This window comes from Chiloscyllium plagiosum, unplaced genomic scaffold, assembly GCF_037043375.1.
Source record: "Chiloscyllium plagiosum isolate Xiang-an unplaced genomic scaffold, Cpla_swu_hap1 HiC_scaffold_53X, whole genome shotgun sequence".
Classification (NCBI taxonomy): domain Eukaryota; kingdom Metazoa; phylum Chordata; class Chondrichthyes; order Orectolobiformes; family Hemiscylliidae; genus Chiloscyllium; species Chiloscyllium plagiosum.
Genome location: NW_028270191.1, coordinates 12,820,367 through 12,841,018, shown reverse-complemented (window position 1 = coordinate 12,841,018; position 20,652 = coordinate 12,820,367). Strand labels below are relative to the sequence as shown.

General features: G+C 41.9%; 1 protein-coding gene across 9 annotated transcripts in view; it reads right to left on the bottom strand.

The window, feature by feature from the left end:
- Positions 1-20,652, bottom strand: part of r3hdm2 (R3H domain containing 2) — a 417,793-nt gene that overhangs the window by 305,639 nt on the left and 91,502 nt on the right. For all 9 annotated transcript variants that reach the window (XM_087985520.1, XM_087985519.1, XM_087985518.1 and 6 more), the window contains exon 2: positions 424-634. The gene's annotated coding sequence lies outside the window, so the exon portion shown is untranslated. The remainder of the gene's footprint in view (positions 1-423; positions 635-20,652) is intronic.

The window sequence follows — 20,652 nt, the reverse complement described above, 5'->3', positions numbered from 1 at the left end:
TGGATATGTAATTCAGTATTCTTTTGTCTGATGTATTGTTCAAATATGCTGAGCACTTGATATAAAAGACTTCCCAGGTAGTTTCTGACTTCACATGTAACTACTTCCACAACAATCACGGAGTGTGGATTGCCCATTTTTCTTCCTATGTGCCTCTTAAATTACTTCAAAATAGCTTCAAGTTGAAACAGATGGATCAAATATTCCAATACAAGTCAATAATACCTTTCCTTCTCATGAGGAGAAACTAATCCCAATTTTAATTAACACAAAATTAAAAATGGTGACATTGTGGAACATCTAAAAGGAACATTAGACAAATCTATGGAAGAGGTTTACATGTCTTTACCTGCACAGGAGCTGCAAGAAAATACATAACTTCTATGCAAACCAAGTCAGTTCAGAAAATCTTTAAACTCTTACCAGGAGCTGCAGCCTGTAGCAATTTTGTTCTAAACCCGTATCACATTAAAAGCAAATGTATCTTTTGTAGTGAAAGAAGTGGTGCCTCAATGGAACTGGACTTGCTCAGTGCCTTCAAATATGCACCTCATGTTGCTGATAGCTGTGAAGTTCTCTAGATCGAGTACAGTATGTCTGTGGTCAAAGCATGCCGCTATATGTCCTGAGTTCCCTGTGGATATATAGGAAAAAAAACAAGCCTTTAGTGAATATAAATTTTATTTTTAATGGATCCTAGCAATCAAAGTTTTTCCATAAACAATGGCTGTTCTGATAGTTTTTGCTTTTAGCACTACACGTTCATGAGAGAACAAAGTGACCGTAATGCCTTTAATCAAACCTACAGGTGAATAAGAGGATTGAGAATCCACTCAGTCACAATTCAAAGTACTTTAAAAATGCACACCAACATCATCAGCCAGGGCTCAGTCGGTACAGCTCTCTCACCCCTAGGTCAGAAAGTTGAGAACACAAAAATCTAGGCTGACAGTCACAGTGCAGTACAGTACTGAGGGAGTACTGCACTACCAGAGATGTTATCTTTCAGATGAGACTTGAACAAAGCTCCAGATGCCAAAAATCAGGTAGACACCAAAGTCCACATGGCACTACTGAAGAACAACTGGAGGAATAGCCCTGGTATACCAACCAATATTTAGCACTCATTATGTTACAGCAGCAACTACACTTCAGAAATACTCAATTAGCTTTGAAGTACATTTGGTGTCCTGTAGTCACAAATGACACAATGCTAAATGAAGGTCTTTTTTAAAATAAAAACAAATATATATTTTAGGATTAAGTTTTGCCATTTCCTAAATGAGCACTGGTAGTATTGAATGTGTATTGAGTTACAAAATGGTAATATGCATGTAGACAGGGCAAAACAATCACTTAAATGCACAATGGAGGGGCTTGGACATTACACAGAGGTCTCACCTCCATGTAAAATAAAAAGCTGAGCACAAAAGTAGAATTCACTCTCGATCTACAAGCTTTTGCAGTTGAAGTAACTGAATTTTCAAAAACAGAATGGGATCAGTACAAGTGGCTGTAGTAAAGGAACTTGCGAGCATCAGAAAATGAATTTTAGTGCAAACACCTCCCTTCGATATCCCTTTCCAAACACACGCCTCTCCACTCCAACATATTCTATTTTATTGTTATAGCATTATTTGTTTCTTTTCTCCTCTAAAAAGAGCTTGGGATTTCAAAGTTTGAAAGAGATTTGTTTTGTGTGTTTGACATTATTATTAACCTAAAGTTCTCAATGGTTTAGGAGTTTTGAGTGAAGAATCGAGAATTGCTAAAATGCAGGAGAGATAGGTTAAGTCAAGTTCTATATAATAAAAATGCTTTCCTTAAATATGAAGTAAAGAAATAAAGCCAAGGAGCCATTAGTGAACTCAATGAAGGAGCCTGGTCAAGTTCAGCAATTTTGATGTCTGGTTCATGTCAAACTCCAGATGTGACAGAAGAACACCAGTTTTGCCGCGCAATGTCATTCTGAATTATGACCTGGAGCCAAAAATCTAAAGCAATTCACTGACTTAATAAGTCCTAAAATTTAGATGTACTTACTTACATCTTTCATGTTTATCACAGGCATCTAACATGCAAATAGAGCTAACCATTTTCAATTACCTGAAGAATCATTCATTATATTACTAATAGCCAGCTGATGAAGCATCCCAAGTCGGCACTGACTTAGAATAGATTTATTCAGAGAAGGAAATATTACATTGCCAGACTCCCCTTAATTCATGTCAGTAAATGTCACTTTATTTATATTATTCACTTTTTTTGGAATAAACTATCTGAACAGGTTATGAAACACCTCCATGGCCACATGATCCACGCGTTCAAGCAACTGTCCGATCAATGCTCTCCACCTGTGTACATAACCGCAATTGATACAATTAACATCAAAATGGCTTTGTGACACAGTGATAGCGTCCCTGCCTCTGGTCCAAGAGGCTTGGGTTCAAGTCCTACCTGCCCCGAAAGTGCATCATAACACCCCCGAATAGTTCATTAATATAACTGCAAGTAACATCAATTACAAGTGTGTCGTGTATGACACATTAACTGCAGTGGCTATTTCAGGTCATTCAATAGAGCTCTTCACACATTTATACACAAATATGATCACAATCTGTCCAAGCATCATTTCTTGTCTATTTTGAGCTTACAATCGCTCTCACTGTTAGCAATCATCTATTCTGAACTGAAATCCTGCACACTGATTACCAGTAATTCCGCCAAGATACAAGATAAAGAGGTTATCAGTTGTTAATTATTCAGTGATTTGGTAACACTGGAAAAATTTTAGAATGAAATGGCATACAAACAAGCTGTTGCTTCAGTTCTACAGATCGAACAGGAGTTCAGTTACTGCTGGTTTCTGTCTCTTTACTTGTTCTCTCGGTGTTTTTCAGAGGAAATAATTCAACCAAATCTTTTTGCAGACTTAGCATGCTTGCTGCAAACATGGAAACTAGACTTGGAATTCCCGCAAATAATACAAAACCTGTTCCTTCGAGGCCACAACTTAACAATTAAATATCACAGCCATATCCCACATCCACATGCCGAACGTGGAGATCAGCTGCTTGCAGTAAATTCTGAAGATGAAAAGTCAGTCTTCACAAACACAGAATACGTTTCACTCCATAATAATTTGATGATAAAAAGGAAAGGGCTAATTATAATTATAAGTCTTGAAATTACTGAAATGATTAAGGTGCATCATCATTAGCATCACAAAAGTACAAACAGTTCTTTATTGGTGCTTCATGCCCCATTTTGATATATGGTAACTTCTTAATATTATTGTTTTGCAAGAGGAATCAGGGATAAAAGAATTATAAGACCAGAAGACTAAGATATCGGAGATAAATAAGGCCAATTCAGCCCATTGAGTCTACTGCAGCATTCAAATCATGGACGATACGTTTCTCAACCCCATTCTTTTGCCTTCTCTCTGTAACCTTTCATCCCCTTGATCAAGAACCTAATTACTTCTGTCTTAAATCCACAATGACCTGGTCTCCACAGCCTTCTGCAGCAAAGTGTTCCACAGATTCACCATCCTCTGGCTAAAGAAATTCCTCATCTTGCTTCTAACGAGTCATCTCTTCACTGAGGCTATGCCCTTCGGTCCTAGTCTCTCGAGGAAACACCTTCTCCACATCCGCTCTATCCAGGCCTCTCAGTATTCTGTTAGTTTTAATGAGACACGCCCTTATCCTTCTCAACTCCAAGTATATAGACCCAGAATCCTCAAGTGCTCCTCATATGACAAGCCCTAAATTCTTGGGATCCTTTAGAACTGAGGAGGAGGAGGAATTTCTTCAGCCAGAGGGTAGCAAATCTGTGGAACTCATCGCTGCAGAGGATTGTGGAGACCAAGTCATTGAGTGCATTTAAGACAAAGATATATACGATTCTTGAATGGTAAGGGGATCAAGGAATCCATGCAGAAGGCAGGAGAATGGAGTTGAGAAACATATCTGCCATGATCGAAGGGTGGAGCAGACTCAATAGACTGAACGGCCCAAATTGCCCATGTCTTGTGGTCTAAATCTTTTATATGTGGTATCTATATTCAATTACAGTCTTCATGAATAAATTAAAAAGATTTATTCAGTCAACTCAATAGTTAAAAATGAACGTAAATGACACATCTTGATAGCATATTGCAAATAAATAAAATCTGATTTACACCAAATTTATACACAACGTACATGAAGTTGATCTCATGAATGAATGTGAATATTTCCTCAGATACTGTGCTGCCAAAGGGGGAAAGGTTGCTATGGAAACCAAGATGACGACGACAGTTATTCAGAACGAAAAACTGGAATTAGCATTCTGGAAACTGCTGGTAGTCAAAGCCTCCATTTAAGGCTTTTAACATACAAGAAAAAGGTCATTCTTGAAGACACGTCCTATCATTTTGGTCAAGTGTCTTGTAGCCACTTCAAACACCATTAATGATATAAACAACATTCGAACAACAACAGGATGAGTAGTTGCTTTCAAGTTTGAGAATAGTCACTGATTGCAACAATAACCTTGTTACAGTTTTAATTTTTCACTTAGCTTGATAGGGTGAACGGTCTTCAGCACTGATAATAATGTGAATGGATTCAATGCAATTCTGTTGGAAAATAAAATCAAACTACTATTATATCTCCTATTTCAGGTCACTAGACCACACCAGGATAGAGATTTCACTGATGTTAATTCAATACATGGTAATTCAACACCTCAGATGAGGGGGCCCTTGAGCAATAAACAAACAGAACACGTGCAGCACTACTTGACTACATTGCTGACTACACAAGATAGGGTAACAATACCACTGGAGTATCGGACCGTTGTCCAGGCATGATAGGCTGGAACAAAACAGAGGCTATTTTTAAGAAAGTAAATTATCAAGTAAGGTGGAAACCATTGGCAACTTCCAACAGATGCAATACTTATCCAAGGAAATGAAGAGAAAAAATTTGCAGGACGAGGGAGTGCGACTAAGTGAGTTGCTTTTGGTCAGAAAGGCCTATGTGCTGCAACCATTCAATGATTTATGATACACAGTGTCACAACGTGCTCAATTATAGAAGCAATACTACTGCTATAGCTTTAGTGCAGCATGGAGGTAGGAAGATGACATGTTCATACCATGGACAGTACACAATTAAAGATTTTGACTTTCTAAACTTGGACTATGCCTGCAGAGATCATTTTGAGCCACATAAACATGAGGAGGAAGTACTCAGGAGATATTAAAATGAAGAATCAAGAATTATCACACGAGCTGCACACAAATTTATGATCTCCATTTATTTTTACTGCAAAGCACACCAATAAGCTAAGTAAACCACTTGACAATGAAGCGAAAGATATTAGTCTTCAACATGTCCTGAAAACTTTGCCAGTAGAAGTTGCAGTTTTCTTTTGATTAGATTCCCTACACACAGTGTGAAAACAGGCCATTTGGCCCAACAAGTCCACACCGACCCTCTGAAGAGTAACTCATTCAGAATCTGCAGATTTTGCACTTTGAAATGTTGTTTTCCAGAGCAGAATGGTGGCACACTGCTGCTTCACAGTGCCAGGATCCTGGGTTCAATTCCAGCTTTGGGTGACTATCAACATGGAGTTTGCACAATTCTCCACATCTGCATGGGTTTCTTCCCACAGTCCAAAGAGGTGCTGGTTAGGTAGGTTGGCCATGTTGAAATTGTACATGGTGTTTAGGGATGTGTAGGCTAGGTAAGCTAGCCACAGGAAATGTGGGATTACAGGATACGGTAGGGGGCTTGGTCTAGGTGGGCTTGACAGGCCAAATGGCCTCCTTCCACACAGAGAATCCTATGATCATCAGGTGACCAATATATTCCCGTGATATTACACTTTAATTTCTCTCACTAACAATAGCCTTACCATTTATTTATCCATTTTCTCCCCAGCTCCAAGCAACCTGAATTGGTAAACCCAAATGTTGACTAGTTATAGCTACAATATATTAATATTGCATGTAATTGGGAGTTAATTGATGAATTAATTGACTGGGTAGATATAAAGGTGTGATTGGATCCTTAAAACGGAATAATTAATAAATTCTCTCCAAAAAGGTCTCGTGTTTTCGGTCTTGCTCACTGGCTTGGATCCAGATTGCCATTCAGGAATTATCCTCTCTGCTACAGCATCAAAGATGAAGACTGGAAATCAAGAGTTCTTTTCAGGCAGAAGCTTTTAATTGCAGTGTTGGGATATAACTTCCCAATGATGTTCTGTGAAGCTAAACCTTACAATCAATGGAAAACTGAAGTAGATATGTAGACACTGGCCACATCCTTTCCAGGAAAAAAGATAAGGTGTGACCTTGGTACTGTCATTCCTGATGAAGAACAAGATCACTTATGAAGTGCACTCTAAGCTAAAGGCTCAACATTTAGACACTGAGAAGGGCTTAGAAACTCTATTTAAATTTACAGACTGAATATTTAGGGAAGATGACATGATATGGGACATGATCAGACTTTGAGTCTTGCGTATATTTAAGGCTGAGATAGAGATAGATTCTTATCAGTGGGGAAATCAATGGGCTGGGGAGTGGGCAGGAAAGTGGACCTGAGCAATGTCAGATCAGACATGATCCTACTGAATGGTGGACCAGGCTCAAGAGGCCGAATGGCCTACTCCTGTTCCTATTTCCTATGGTTTTATATTAGAGATGATTGCCCTACTGAGGGAGAAATCTTGAAGATCATCTTAGCTGTTTCTGCTGGGAATGTAAGCCAATCAATATAAAAGCTGCATCTCGGAGGCTAAAAACTTTCAAAGGCAAGTATTGTTGCAACCACCTAAAGAAAGTGATGCATGAATAGGAAGGGTTTGGACGAGTTGGACCGAAGGGTCTGTTTCTGTGCTGTACATCTCTATGACAAGGGAAGTTATGGAAATTAAACAAACATCTTTATGGGTAGAATGATGCTGCGAGGACACAGCATTTCTCAGTTAAGTCCATCCTGCTGAAAGTAGGTTACATTCAACTGGAAGCAGCCTCAGTAATGTTCTACTGGTATCACAGAGAGAGGTGGCAGGTATCTTTAGGATGATTGTTTTCTCTAGGGAAGGTGTACTGAATTTTAACAAAGTGCAACAGATAAAATTGAAGGAGTTTAAGATTGGAGGTCAGACTTCAGGAGCTTTTAAATGTACAGGGTTAAACATTAAGGGGAATAAGGAAGGAATGGCTTTGGATCAACAGTTTAGGAAAGTCTTAATTACATTCCGGAAAGTCAGGCCAGGTCCTCGTGTGATTATGCATTCAGAAAAGCAGACCAGTTAAGAAAGCTGATTTGAAGTTAAATTGGTTATGCACTCAGGCTGCATCTCTTCACTGGTTTGGCATATTGGAATGACTTACTATGATGGAACATGCTACCGTTAAGTCTTGAGAGCATCAGAAAAATGCTTGGATCCAGTGCTTCACGTGCTAAACTTGAGTCGGCTATTATATTACAAAGTTCATCATATTCTTTGTGGGAAAAAATAATAAATGTTGCCAGTTGGGCCTGGGAAGCTAAGCCAATAAAAAGGCTATGCAAAAGTGCCTTAGCTGCTGAAACATAGATACTAGCAGATGCTATAGATACACAGGATTATCCTGATCCAATATTCTGCAGGAAATCCAATACAAGGGGCAACATGTGGAAGGTTCACCTCTAGAACGTTTTGTGGATAACGTTTTGGGACAATGAATATTCAACAAAGATGTTGCTGAGGTTTGACCTTTGTTTGCATAAAAGAAATGTTAGAAAGGAAATAGATTTCCAAATTAAAGCGAGTTGATGCAAGTCACCATTTATCAAATATTTCACAAGAGGTGATTGCTTCAAGAAATTATTGGAGATCCGCAAAGAGGAGCACCTGGTGGTATGAAGCACTTGCTGCTTTATTTAAATTTTTTTTTGCTAAAGAAAAAGGGGGAAGAATAGGAAATATAATATGAAAAAGTAATTGTGCCTGATTGGTTAAGTTCTCAACTGCGATATAGGAAAAGGCATAATTGTTCATTTTCATCAAGCCATACAAACAATCCTTAAACAAGGCTTTGCTTTAAAAATTTAGTAAGCAATTAAATAGGTGATTTGCATTTATTGATGAATTAATTGACTACATAGATATAAAGGTGGAACAGGTGTGAAGTAGTTGTGGGACTGAATAGTTAAGCTCTATCCACAAAGGAAGGCATCTTGGTTTTTGTATCACCAACTGGTTTTGACCCAAGTTGACATCAAAAACTAGAAAACAGAAGAGCTATGATTAAAATTCAGAAGCACCTTTAAAATTTCCTAGTGTTACAATATAAGGCACTGCTGTTCCAAGTAAAGTCACCACAGTGACATGGGATGGCATACAGCAGGGATTATTCCACGTATAAAGTAATCAACACACAATACTAAATAATTAAACACCAAACAGTAAACACTGAATAATCTAGTAAGTGTAATTTCAGATTCACATTTCCCAGCTCGGATGTTGATTTTCACAAAAGTTTTTCAGAGATGACTATGGATTATCCCCTGACATCACATGTTTTGATCGTGAGATCAGAATCCATGAAACACAAACAGAATACATTAGTATAATTCAGGAAGAGAGGACAGTTTACATGTAATAAAAAACCAGGTCCACAGAAAGTGGAAAATTGCTGAATAACAGTCTGAAATTTCCTTGGAAAGCAAAAGTTCAATCAATATGGCCTTTGTTTAAGAGCAGTACGTTCATTAGGTGCTGGAAGCAGAATTACACCACCAAAGGAGAAAACATACAAATGCTACCGATCTTGGAAAAATGCACACTATATCCTGTATGCAATTTCATCTGGTGTCTCCCATCTCTAATTTCAGAATTTAATGAAAACCTAATCAAGAAGAAAAAAACAGTTCTGAATGAGTCATTTGTGCTGCATATGTCTTGTGGGGGGTGGTTGGCTTAAGTATCTTGAAGAATTGCAGAGAGAATAAAGCTTTCATTTTGAAAGTGCTAAGGGAAGCTATTTCAGTGTGAGATGTGATCCTCCTACTGAGAGTCTGAGGATTTCATTCACACCCACACACAGATTCTGTAACAATTGACGTAGATGGTGGATGAAGAGCTGAAATTCATGAATTACTGCAGTGGAGTTCCCATCAACCAGTGCAACTGCCTGCAATACACGTGTTGAAACCAGATCAAGGAAGTTTTCTGCTATTGGTAAAACTATTTTATGAAAAACTAGGTCACAGTTTCAGAACAATTTTGTTTGAAACTATACAGAAAATATGACAGAATGAGGGCTAAGAATTTACTCCATCAGGTAGCTGTATGGTTTACTGTAAACCTCTGCACGGCTCATTATAAGCTTCTGTACATTAATGCAGTATTTCACCAGTATATGAGACGGTGGTATTTGAGAGCAGGGCAGGCTACACTGAAGGGGCATTCAGCTGCAAACTGCTGATGCACCTAATAATCCAAAAAACTGGAACAGCCTTTCATGCATTTGAAAGATATAGTTTACATAACATTCCAGACGAGATCCCGAATCCATGCTAACTACATTCACCCAAGCCAGAGGCACACAAATCAGAATCGAGCGTGGGGTGCTGGAAACGCACAGCAGGTCAGGCAGCAGCTGAGAAGCAGGAGAATCGACGTTTCGGGCATAAGCCGTTCATCCTGATGTGCTGCCTGGCCTGCTATGCTTTTCTAGCACCACACTCTCGACTCTGATTTTCAGCATCTGTAGTGCTCACTTTCTTCCACACAAATCAAATGCCAGCCATCACATAGATTACGGTTACAAAATGGTATCCAGTGGATAAAATAGCAACATTATTCAGTGATTATGTGCAAGCCTTGTGCTTTAAGGGCTAAACTCAATCAAACTGAATAAATCTTCAAAAGCCTGATGAATTTTGTAGATGAGATTAAATGCAATAATGTTCACAAATGTTAATGTTGACAAATCCTGGTTGAACAAAAACAGGCTCCTTTCCTGCTTGATACAAGGTGCACTGAACCTTCCCACTATCCCAATAAGCAGCATGTCTGCAAAAGCTGAAATGAAGGAATGAGCTGGGAGGCACAGAGAATGCAGTTAATGATCATTTACACTCTTTTTGCCATTTTACGTTTGACCACAATTGTACTAAGATTTGACTTTGACTTTCTTTCCAAAATTGCTTTCTTCATTATAGATGGATACCACCACCAAAAGTATGACATCACTGAATCCCCCATTATCAACATTCTAGGGGTGACATTGTGCAGAAACTCAAAATGGACTTGCCACATAAACACAGTTGCTACAAGAGTAGGTCATAGGCTAGGAACACTGTGGCAAATAATACACCTTCTCACTTCCCAAAACCTGTCCGCCATCTACAAGGCACAAGTTAGGAGTGTGATGGGGCAGCTCCAACAACACTCGAGAAGCTTGGCACTATCGAGGACGAAGCAGCCCGTTTGACTGGCACCACATCCACTCCTTCTACCACCGATGCTCAGTAGCAGCAGTGCATACCATCCAGAAATTCAAAGACCCCCAGACAGCACCTTCCAAACCCACAACCACTTCCATCGAGAAGGACAAGGGCAACAGGAACATGGGAACACCACCACTTCCAGGTCGCTCATCATCCTGAGACTTGGAAATATATTACCAACATTCCTTGAGTATCGCTGGGTCAAAATCCTGGAATCCCCTCCAAGGCTATTGTGGGTCAACCTTCGGCATATGGATTGCAGCGGTTCAAAGCAACAGCTCATCACTAACTTCAAAGAGGAACTAGGACAGACAATAAATGCTGGCCTAGCCAGCGATATCCAGGCCACACATGAAGGTAGAAAAGATTGTTTTTTGGGTGGGGGCTGGGGGGTGTGACAGTAAAGTTGAGCAAAATTGTTCTCACCTCCTACACAAATACCATCCTGCAATCCCAATTCCTCCGCCTCTGCCCCCAGGAGGACCAGTTCCACCACAGAACACACCAGATGGCCTCCTTCTTTAGAGATCACAGGGTAACTAGGGAGAGAATAGGGCCCCTCAAAGATCAGCAAGGCGGCCTTTGTGTGGAGCCACAGAAAATGGGGGAGATACTAAATGAATATTTTGCATCAGTATTTACTGTGGAAAAGGATATGGAAGATATAGACTGTAGGGAAATAGATGGTGACATCTTGAAAAATGTCCAGATTACAGAGGAGGAAGTGCTGGATTTCTTGAAACAGTTAAAGGTGGATAAATCCCCAGGACCTGATCAGGTGTACCCAAAAACTGAGAAGCGAGAGAAGTGATTGCTGGGCCTCTTGCTGAGATATTTGTATCACCGATACTCACAGGTGAGGTACCGGAAGACTGGAGGTTGGCTAGCGTGGTGCCACTGTTTAAGAAGGGCGGTAAAGACAAGCCAGGGAACTATAGACCGGTGAGCCTGATGTCGATGGTGGGCAAGTTGTTGGAGGGAATCCTGAGGGACAGGATGTACATATTTGGAAAGGCAAGGACTGATTAGGGATAGTCAACATGGCTTTGTGCGTGGGAAATCATGTCTCACAAACTTGATTGAGTTTTTTGAAGTAACAAAAAAGATTGACGAGGGCAGAGCAGTAGATGTGATCTATATGGACTTCAGTAAGGTGTTCGACAAGGTTCCCCATGGGACACTGATTAGCAAGGTTAGATCTCATGGAATACAGGGAGAACTAGCCATTTGGATACAGAACTGGCTCAAAGGTAGAAGACAGAGGGTGGTGGTGGAGGGTTGTTTTTCAGACTGGAGGCCTGTGGAGTGCCACAAGGATTGGGGATGGGCCCTCTACTTTTTGTCATTTACATAAATGATTTGGATGTGAGCATAAAAGAGGTATAGTTAGTAAGTTTGCAGATGACACCAAAATTGGAGGTGTAGTGGACAGCAAAGAGGGTTACCTCAGATTATAACAGGATCTGGACCGGATGGGCCAATGGGCTGAGAAGTGGCAGATGAAGTTTAATTCAGATAAATGCGAGGTGCTGCATTTTGGTAAAGCAAATCTTAGCAGGACTTATGCACTTAATAGTGAGGTCCAAGGGAGTGTTGCTGAACAAAGAGACCTTGGAGTGCAGGTTCATAGCTCCTTGAAAGTGGAGTCGCAGGTAGATAGGATAGTGAAGAAGGCGTTTGGTATGCTTTCCTTTATTGGTCAGAGTATTGAGCACAGGAGTTGGGAGGTCATGTTGCGGCTGTACAGGACGTTGGTTAGGCCACTGTTGGAGTATTGCGTGCAATTGCGGTCTCCTTCCTATTGGAAAGATGTTGTGAAACTTGAAAAGGTTCAGAAAGGATTTACAAGGACGTTGCCAGGGTTGGAGGATTTGAGCTACAGGGAGAGGCTGAACAGGCTGGAGTTGTTTTCCCTGGAGTGTCGGAGGCTGAGTGGTGACCTTATAGAGGTTTACAAAATTATGAGGGGCGTGGATAGGATAAATAGACAAAGTCTTTTCCCTGGGGGTCGGGGAGTCCAGTACTAGAGGGCATAGGTTTAGGGTGAGAGTGGAAAGATATAAAAGAGACCTAAGGGGCAACTTTTTCACGCAGAGGGTGGTACATGTATGGAATGAGCTGCCGGAGGATGTGGTGGAAGCTGGTACAAGTGCAACATTTAAGAGGCATTTGGATGGGTATATGAATAGGAAGGGTTTGGAGGGATATGGGCCAGGTGCTGGCAGGTGGGACTAGATTGGGTTGGGTTATCTGGTCGGCATGGACGGGTCGGACCGAAGGGTCTGTTTCCATGCTGTACATACCTATGACTCTATGGTTGAAGATGCCCTCCAATGCATCTCGTCCACATCCCGCACCTCCACCCTCAGACCCTACCCCTCCAACCGTAACAAGGACAGAACCCCCCAGTTCTCACTTTCCACCCTACCAACCTTCGCAATAACCATAACATTTCCGCCACCTCCAAACAGACCCCACCACCAGGGATATATTTCTTTCCCCACCCATTTCCGCCTTCCGCAAAGACCGTTCCCTCCGTGACTACCTGGTCAGGTCCACACCCCCAACAAACCACACCCCCAACAAACCACCCTCCCGTCCCGGCACCTTCCCCTGCCACTGCAGGAATTGCAAAACCTGCGCCCACACCTCCTCCCTCACCACCATCTAAGGCCCCAAAGGAGCCATCCACATCCATCAACGTTTTACCTGCACATCCACTAATATCATTTATTGTAGCCGTTGCTCCCGATGCTGTCTCCTCTACATTGGGGAGTCTGGATGCCTCCTCACAGAGCGCTTCAGGGAACATCTTCGAGACACCCGCACCAATCAACCCCACCACCCCGTGACCGAACGTTTCAACTCCCCCTCCCACTCTGCCGAGGACATGGAGGTCCTGGGCCTCCTCCACCGCCGTTCCCTTACCACCCGACACCTGGAGGAAGAACGCCTCATCTTACGCCTCGGAACACTTCAACCCGAGGACATCAATGTGGTCTTCACCAGTTTCCTCTTTTCCCCTCCCCCACCTTACCTCAGATCCAAACTTCCAGCTCAGCACTGTCCTCATGACCTGTTCTACCTGCCTATCTCCCTTTCCACCTATCCACTCCACCCTCCCCTCTGACCTATCACCTCCAACCCCACCCCCATTCACCTACTGTACTCTTTGCTACCTTCTCCCCAGCACCCCCCCACCATTTATCTCTCCACCCTGGAGGCTTCCTGCCTCTATTCCTGATGACGGGCCTTTGCCCGAAACGTGGATTTTCCTGATCCTCGGATGCTGTCTGACCTGCTGTGCTTTTCCAGCACCACTCTAATCTAAACTCTATTCTCATTAAATGTCTGGTGATGTGTCAACGTTGCCTCAGCCCTGGAACTATAAAAGCAATCCTCCAAAGATCAACAGCTTTGAATGAGTTTAAGCCCTAGAGTATCAGGATTCAGCAAATTCATCTTTCCACTTGCTCTTTTAATAATAGATCCAGCTTTAAAAAAAAGGTTGTTTTACGGTGCAATTGGATATCCTATAATCAATGCACATGTTAAAGGATATCACTCACTCACATGTGACTTTTACATAATAGACATGGGTCCTATGGTGCATGTCTGTGGCTTTGAGGTTTCACCCTTCATACGATAACATTCCACCATGCACATTACTGTGTTTTTGCTAGCTTTCTGTACTCTCACTGTAGACATAGACTTGCAAGGCAAGTGAATCCAGAACAGCAACAGTTGAAATGAAGTTGCACTCGTTTGGAATGAGGTTTTCTTGCCTGAAGTAGGAACTAACAGCACGCCAATCTCTCATGACATTGTTTATGTGCAGTCTGGCATTTGGAGTTTGGTTACGGTGTTTCGTATCGTTTCAAAAAAACACACGAAATAGGAGGAATCAGCCATCCAGCTCCTCAAGCCTGTTCTGCCAGTAAAATCATGCCTGATCCTCTACCTCACCACCATTTCCCTGCATCCCTTGATGTTTTTAAATATGGAGAAACCCATCAATCTCAGTCTTGAACACACTCAATGACTGAACCTCCACATCCCCTGAAGTAGAGAATTCCAAAGACTTGCCTCCCTCTGAAGAAGGAATTTACCATCTCAGTCCTAAATTACCTACCCTCAACCTGAGACTGCGTCCTGTGATTCTCAAATCCTCCATACCCCCATGGGGGAGGGACAGACACTTCCTTACTGCGTTACCTTGTTGATTCCCCTAAGAAGCTTGTATGTTTTAATAAGGTCATCTCTAATTCTGCTTAACTAATGAATATAGGCCCAACCTCCTCAACCTCTCCTCAAAATAATTACTCCACATACCCAGGATCAAACTAGTGAAACCTTCTCTGGTCTGTCTCCAATGGTAGTATATCTTTCCTTCAATAAGGGACCAAACATGTTCACAAAACTCCAGTTGTGGTAAGACTAGTGCCCTGTATAGTTTGAGCAATATCTCCCTACTTTTATACACCACTCCCTTTAAAATAAAGGCATTCCATTTTTCCGTTCCCTTATACCCACAGAAATTGGATGCTCGCCTTTTGTGATTTATGCACGAAGACTTCCAAATCCCTCTGTGCTCTAGCTTTCTGCAGTCTTTCTCCATTTTAATAATATTCAGACACTCTATTCCTCCTAACAAAGTGCATAACCTTATTTTCCCACATTATATTTCATCGACCAAGTCTTTTGTCCACTCACTTCATCTATCTATATCCCTCTGCAGACACGTCATCCTCATCACTTGCCTTTCCATCTATTTTTGTGTCATCTTTAAACTTGCCTATAATACACTCACTTTCCTCATCCAAGTCATTCATCTATATTGTAAGTAATTGCGACCTCAGCACTGATCCCTATGGCACTCCACTACTTACAGGCTGCCCTCCCAAAAATGCCCCCCTTCCCCAACTCTCATTAATGAGCCATATCTCTTTACATACCAAAATCCTAGAAGCAGCCTAATACGTGGTACCTTGTGAAATACCTTCTGAAAATCCAAATATTGCTTTCCTTTTGTCTACCCTGCCTATTATGTCAAAGGATTCTAATAAATTTGTCAGGCATGATTTCCACTTCATGAAGCCATGCTGACTCTGCTTGATCACATGTTGTTCCTGGAAGTGCTCATTTATAATAGATATTAACATTTTCCCAATAACAGACATTAACTAACTGGATGCAAGTTACCTATTTTTGTCTCTTTCCTTTTTAAATAAGTGTGTTACGTCAGACGCTTCCAAACTTCTGGGACTTTTTCAGAATCTACAGATTCTTGAAAGATTACTCAGTGCATCCACCATCTTAGTAGCTATTTTTTCAATATTCTAGGATGGATCCCATCAGGTCCAAGGGACATATCAGTCTTTAGCCCCATTAATTTCCCTAGTATTTTTTCTCTATGATAGTTATTGTAATTATTCTGTCCTCAATTTGCCTCCTGATTATTCAGAATTCTTTGAATGAATTGAAAGTCTTCTACTGTGAAGACTGATTTATTTCTTCAATTCCTCTGCCCTTTCCTGCTTTCCCATTATTTATTTCGCCAGTCTCTTTCTCTCAGGGGCCTCTGAAACAATTAGCCTGTCTTCCTTTTCACATATTCAAAGAGTTCTTGCTGTCTGTATTGATATTACTGGCAAGTTTACCCTCAAAGTTTATCTTCTCGCTTTCTTAGGTATTTTTAAAAAAATCTTTCCCCATAGGTTAGGTTAGGTGAATTGGCCATGCTAAATTGCCCATCATGTTAGGTGCATTAGTCAAAGGGAAATGGGTCTGGGTGGGTTACTCTTTGGAGGGTCAGTGTGGACTTGTTGGGCTGAAGGGCCTGTTTTCACACTGTAGCAAATCTAATCTAAATCTTCTGGTTTGATCACAAGCTTACTTTGAGTCTTAAAAATACAACGAATATGAACAGAGAGGCTAATACGTCCTGTGAAACTTGTTTGCCATTCAATATGATCATGGCTGATTTCTGCCCCAACCCCACTTTCATAGAGTCATAGAGATGTACAGCATGGAAACAGACCCTATGGTCCAACCCGTCCACGCCGACCAGATATCCCAACTCAATCTAGTCCAACCTGCCAGCACCCGGCCCATATCCCTCCAAACCCTTCCTATTCATATACCCATCCAAATGCCCGACCCCCAGGGAAAAGACTTTGTCTATTTATCCTATCCATGCCCCTCCTAATTTTGTAAACCTCTATAAGGTCACCCCTTAGCTTCAGACGCTCCAGGAAAAACAGCTCCAGCCTGTCCAGCCTTTCCCTATAACACAAATCCTCCAACCCAGGCAACATCCTTGTAAATCTTTTCTGAACCCTTTCAGGTTTCACAACATCTTTCCGATAGGAAGGAGACCAGAACTGCAACCAATATTCCAACAGTGGCCTAATCAACGTCCTGCACAGCTGCAACATGACCTCCCAACTCCTGTACTCAATACTCTGACCAATAAAGGAAAGCATACCAAATGCCTTCTTCACTATCCTATCTACCTGTGACTCCACTTTCAAGGAGCTATGAACCTGCACTCCAAGGTCTCTTTGTTCAGCAACACTCCCTCGGACCTCACCATTAAGTGTATAAGTCCTGCTAAGATTTGCTTTCCCAAAATGCAGCACCTCACATTTATCTGAATTAAACTCCATCTGCCACTTCTCAGCCCATTGGCCCATCTGGTCCAGATCCTGTTGTAATCGGAGGTAACCCTCTTTGCTGTCCACTACACCTCCAATTTTGGTGTCATCTGCAAACTTACTAACTGTACCTCTTATGCTCGCATCCAAATCATTTATGTAAATGACAAAAAGTAGAGGGCCCAGCACCGATCCTTGTGGCACTCCACTGGTCACAGGCCTCCAGCCTGAAAAGCAACCCTCCATCACCACCCTCTGGTCTTTTACCTTTGAGCCAGTTCTATATCCAAATGGCTAGTTCTCCCTGTATTCCATGAGATCTAACCTTGCTAATCAATGTCCCATGGGGAACCTTGTCGAACACCTTACTGAATTCCATATAGATCACATCTACTGCTCTGCCCTCATCAATCTTCTTTGTTATTTCTTCAAAAAACTCAATCAAGTTTGTGAGACATGATTTCTCATGCACAAAGCCATGTTGACTATCGCGAATCAGACCTTGCCTTTCCAAATACATGTACATCCTGTCCCTCAGGATTCCCTCCAACAACTTGCCCACCACCGAAGTCAGGCTCACCGGTCTATAGTTCCCTGGCTTGTCTTTACCGCCCTTCTTAAACAGTGGCACCACGTTAGCCAATCTCCAGTCTTCCGGCACCTGACCTGTGACCATCGATGATACAAATATCTCAGCAAGAGGCCCAGCAATCACTTCTCTCGCTTCCCACAGAGTTCTCGGGTACACCTGATCAGGTCCTGGGGATTTATCCACCTTTAACAGTTTCAAGACATCCAGCACTTCCTCCTCTGTAATCTGGACATTTTGCAAGATGTCACCATCTATTTCCCTACAGTCTATATTTTCCATATGCTTTTTCACAGTAAATACTGATGCAAAATATTTATTTAGTATCTCCACAATTTTTTGTGGCTCCACACAAAGGTCGCCTTGCTGATCTTTGAGGGACCCTATTCTCTCCCGAGTTGCCCTTTTGTCCTTAATGTATTTGTAAAAATTCTTTGGATTCTCCTTAATTCTATTTGCCAAAGCTATCTCCTGTCCCCGTTTTGCCCTCCTGATTTCCCTCTTAAGTATACTCCTACTGCCTTTATACTCTTCTAAGGATTCACTCGATCTATCCTGTCTGTACCTGATATATGCTTCCTTCTTTTTCTTAACCAAACCCTCAATTTCTTTAGTCATCCAGCATTCCCTATACCTACCAGCCTTCCCTTTCACCCTGACAGGATTATACTTTCTCTGGATTCTTGTTATCTCATTTCTGAAGGCTTCCCATTTTCCAGCCGTCCCTTTACCTGCAAACATCTGCCTCTGATCAGCTTTTGAAAGTTCTTGCCTAATACCGTTACAATTGGCCTTCCTCCAATTTAGAACTTCAACTTTGAGATCTGGTCTATCCTTTTCCATCACTATTTTAAAACGAATAGAATTATGGTCACTGGCCCCAAAGTGCTCCACCACTGACACCTCAGTCACCTGCCCTGCCTTATTTCCCAAGATTAGGTCAAGTTTTGCACCTTCTCCAGTAGGTACATCCACATACTGAATCAGAAAATTGTCTTGTACACACTTAACAAATTCCTCTCCATCTAAACCTTTAACACTATGGCAGTCCCAGTCTATGTTTGGAAAGTTAAAATCCCCTGCCATAACTACCCTATTATTCTTCGAGATAGCAGAGATCTCCTTACAAGTTTGTTTCTCAATTTCCCTCTAACTATTGGGGGGTCTATAATACAATCCCAATAAGGTGATCAGCCGTTTCTTATTTCTCAGTTCCACCCAAATAACTTTCCTGGATGTATTTCCGGGAATATCCTCCCTCAGCACAGCTGTAGCTATCCCTTATCAAAAATGCCACCCCCCCCCCCCCTCTTCTCTTGCCTCCCTTTCTATTCTTCCTGTAGCATTTGTATCCTGGAACATTAAGCTGCCAGTCCTGCCCATCCCTGAGCCATGTTTCCATAATTGCTATGCAATCCCAGTCCCATGTTCCTAACCATGCCCTGAGTTCATCTGCCTTCCCTGTTAGGCCCCTTGCATTGAAATAAATGCAGTTTAATTTATTAGTCCTACCTTGTCCCTACCTGCCCTGATTGTTTGACTCACTTCTGTTCTCAGCTGTACCGGTCTCAGATCGATCTCTTTCCTCACTATCTCCCTGCACCACCCCCCCCCACCTTACTAGTTTAAATCCTCCCAAGCAGTTCTAGCAAATTTCCCTGCCAGTATATTAGTCCCCTTCCAATTTAGGTGCAATCCGTCCTTGTACAGGTCACTTCTACCCCAGAAGAGATTCCAATGATCTAAAAATGTGAATCCTTCTCCCGTACACCAGCTCCTCAGCCATGCATTCATCTGCTCTATCCTCCTATAGCCCTCACTAGCTCGTAGCTGAAAAATGTGTTGCTGGAAAAGCGCAGCAGGTCAGGCAGCATCCAAGGAACAGGAGAATCGACGTTTCGGGCATAAGCCCTTCTTCAGGAATCCTCACTAGCTCGTAGCACTGGGAGTAATCCAGATATTACTACCCTTGAGGACCTCCTTTTAAAATTTCTGCCTAACTCTCTGTAATCTCCCTTCAGAGTCTCAACCTTTTCCCTTCCAATGTCGTTGGTTCCAATGTGGACAATGACCTCCTGCTGGCCCCTCTCCCCTGTGAGAATATTCTGCACCCTCTCTGAGACATCCTTGATCCTGGCACCAGGGAAGCAACACACCATTCTGCTTGTTCTCTGCTGGCCACAGAAACGTCTGTCTGTACCTCGGACTACAGAATCCCCCAACACAATTGATCTCTTGGAAGCCGACATACCCCTCGTTGCATTAGAGCCAGTCTCAATACCAGAAACTCCCTTATCCCGAGTCTGTGCCAGTGTTCTGGATCGCCCAGCCTGAAGGAAACAACTGCTCAGCATTGACCCTGTCAAGCCCTCTCAGAATCTTTCATTTTTTAATAACATCACTTCTTGTACTACCAAATTCCAATGAGTATTGGCCCAACTTGCTGAACCTTTCCCCATAGAACAACCACTTAATCTCAGGTACCATGAGAAACAAAAACTGTTTGAACATCTAAAAGCCATGGCAGAATTGTGCTGCAACTATGGAAGGGCTTGTGGTGATAACCCTTGAATACCAATAAGCCAAACATCAACACACTCAACTGAAAACTTTCTCCTTGAAAGGCACATTGCAAAGAATCTACAGCACAAACAGGCCATTGATCCCACAGTTCAAAGTCAGTTGATGTGCCACACAACCTTCCTCCTATCCTATGTGATCTAACCAGAGAAACATGGTCTTCTATTCCTTTTTCTTTTATGATTACCAAGTTTCCCTTAAAATGCATTTGTACCGTTCATCTCAAACATACTCAGTGATAGCAAGTTCCACACGCTCATCACTCCTAGCAATTCATACTGGATTTATTAATGACTATCCTAAATTTATATAGTTTCCTCCA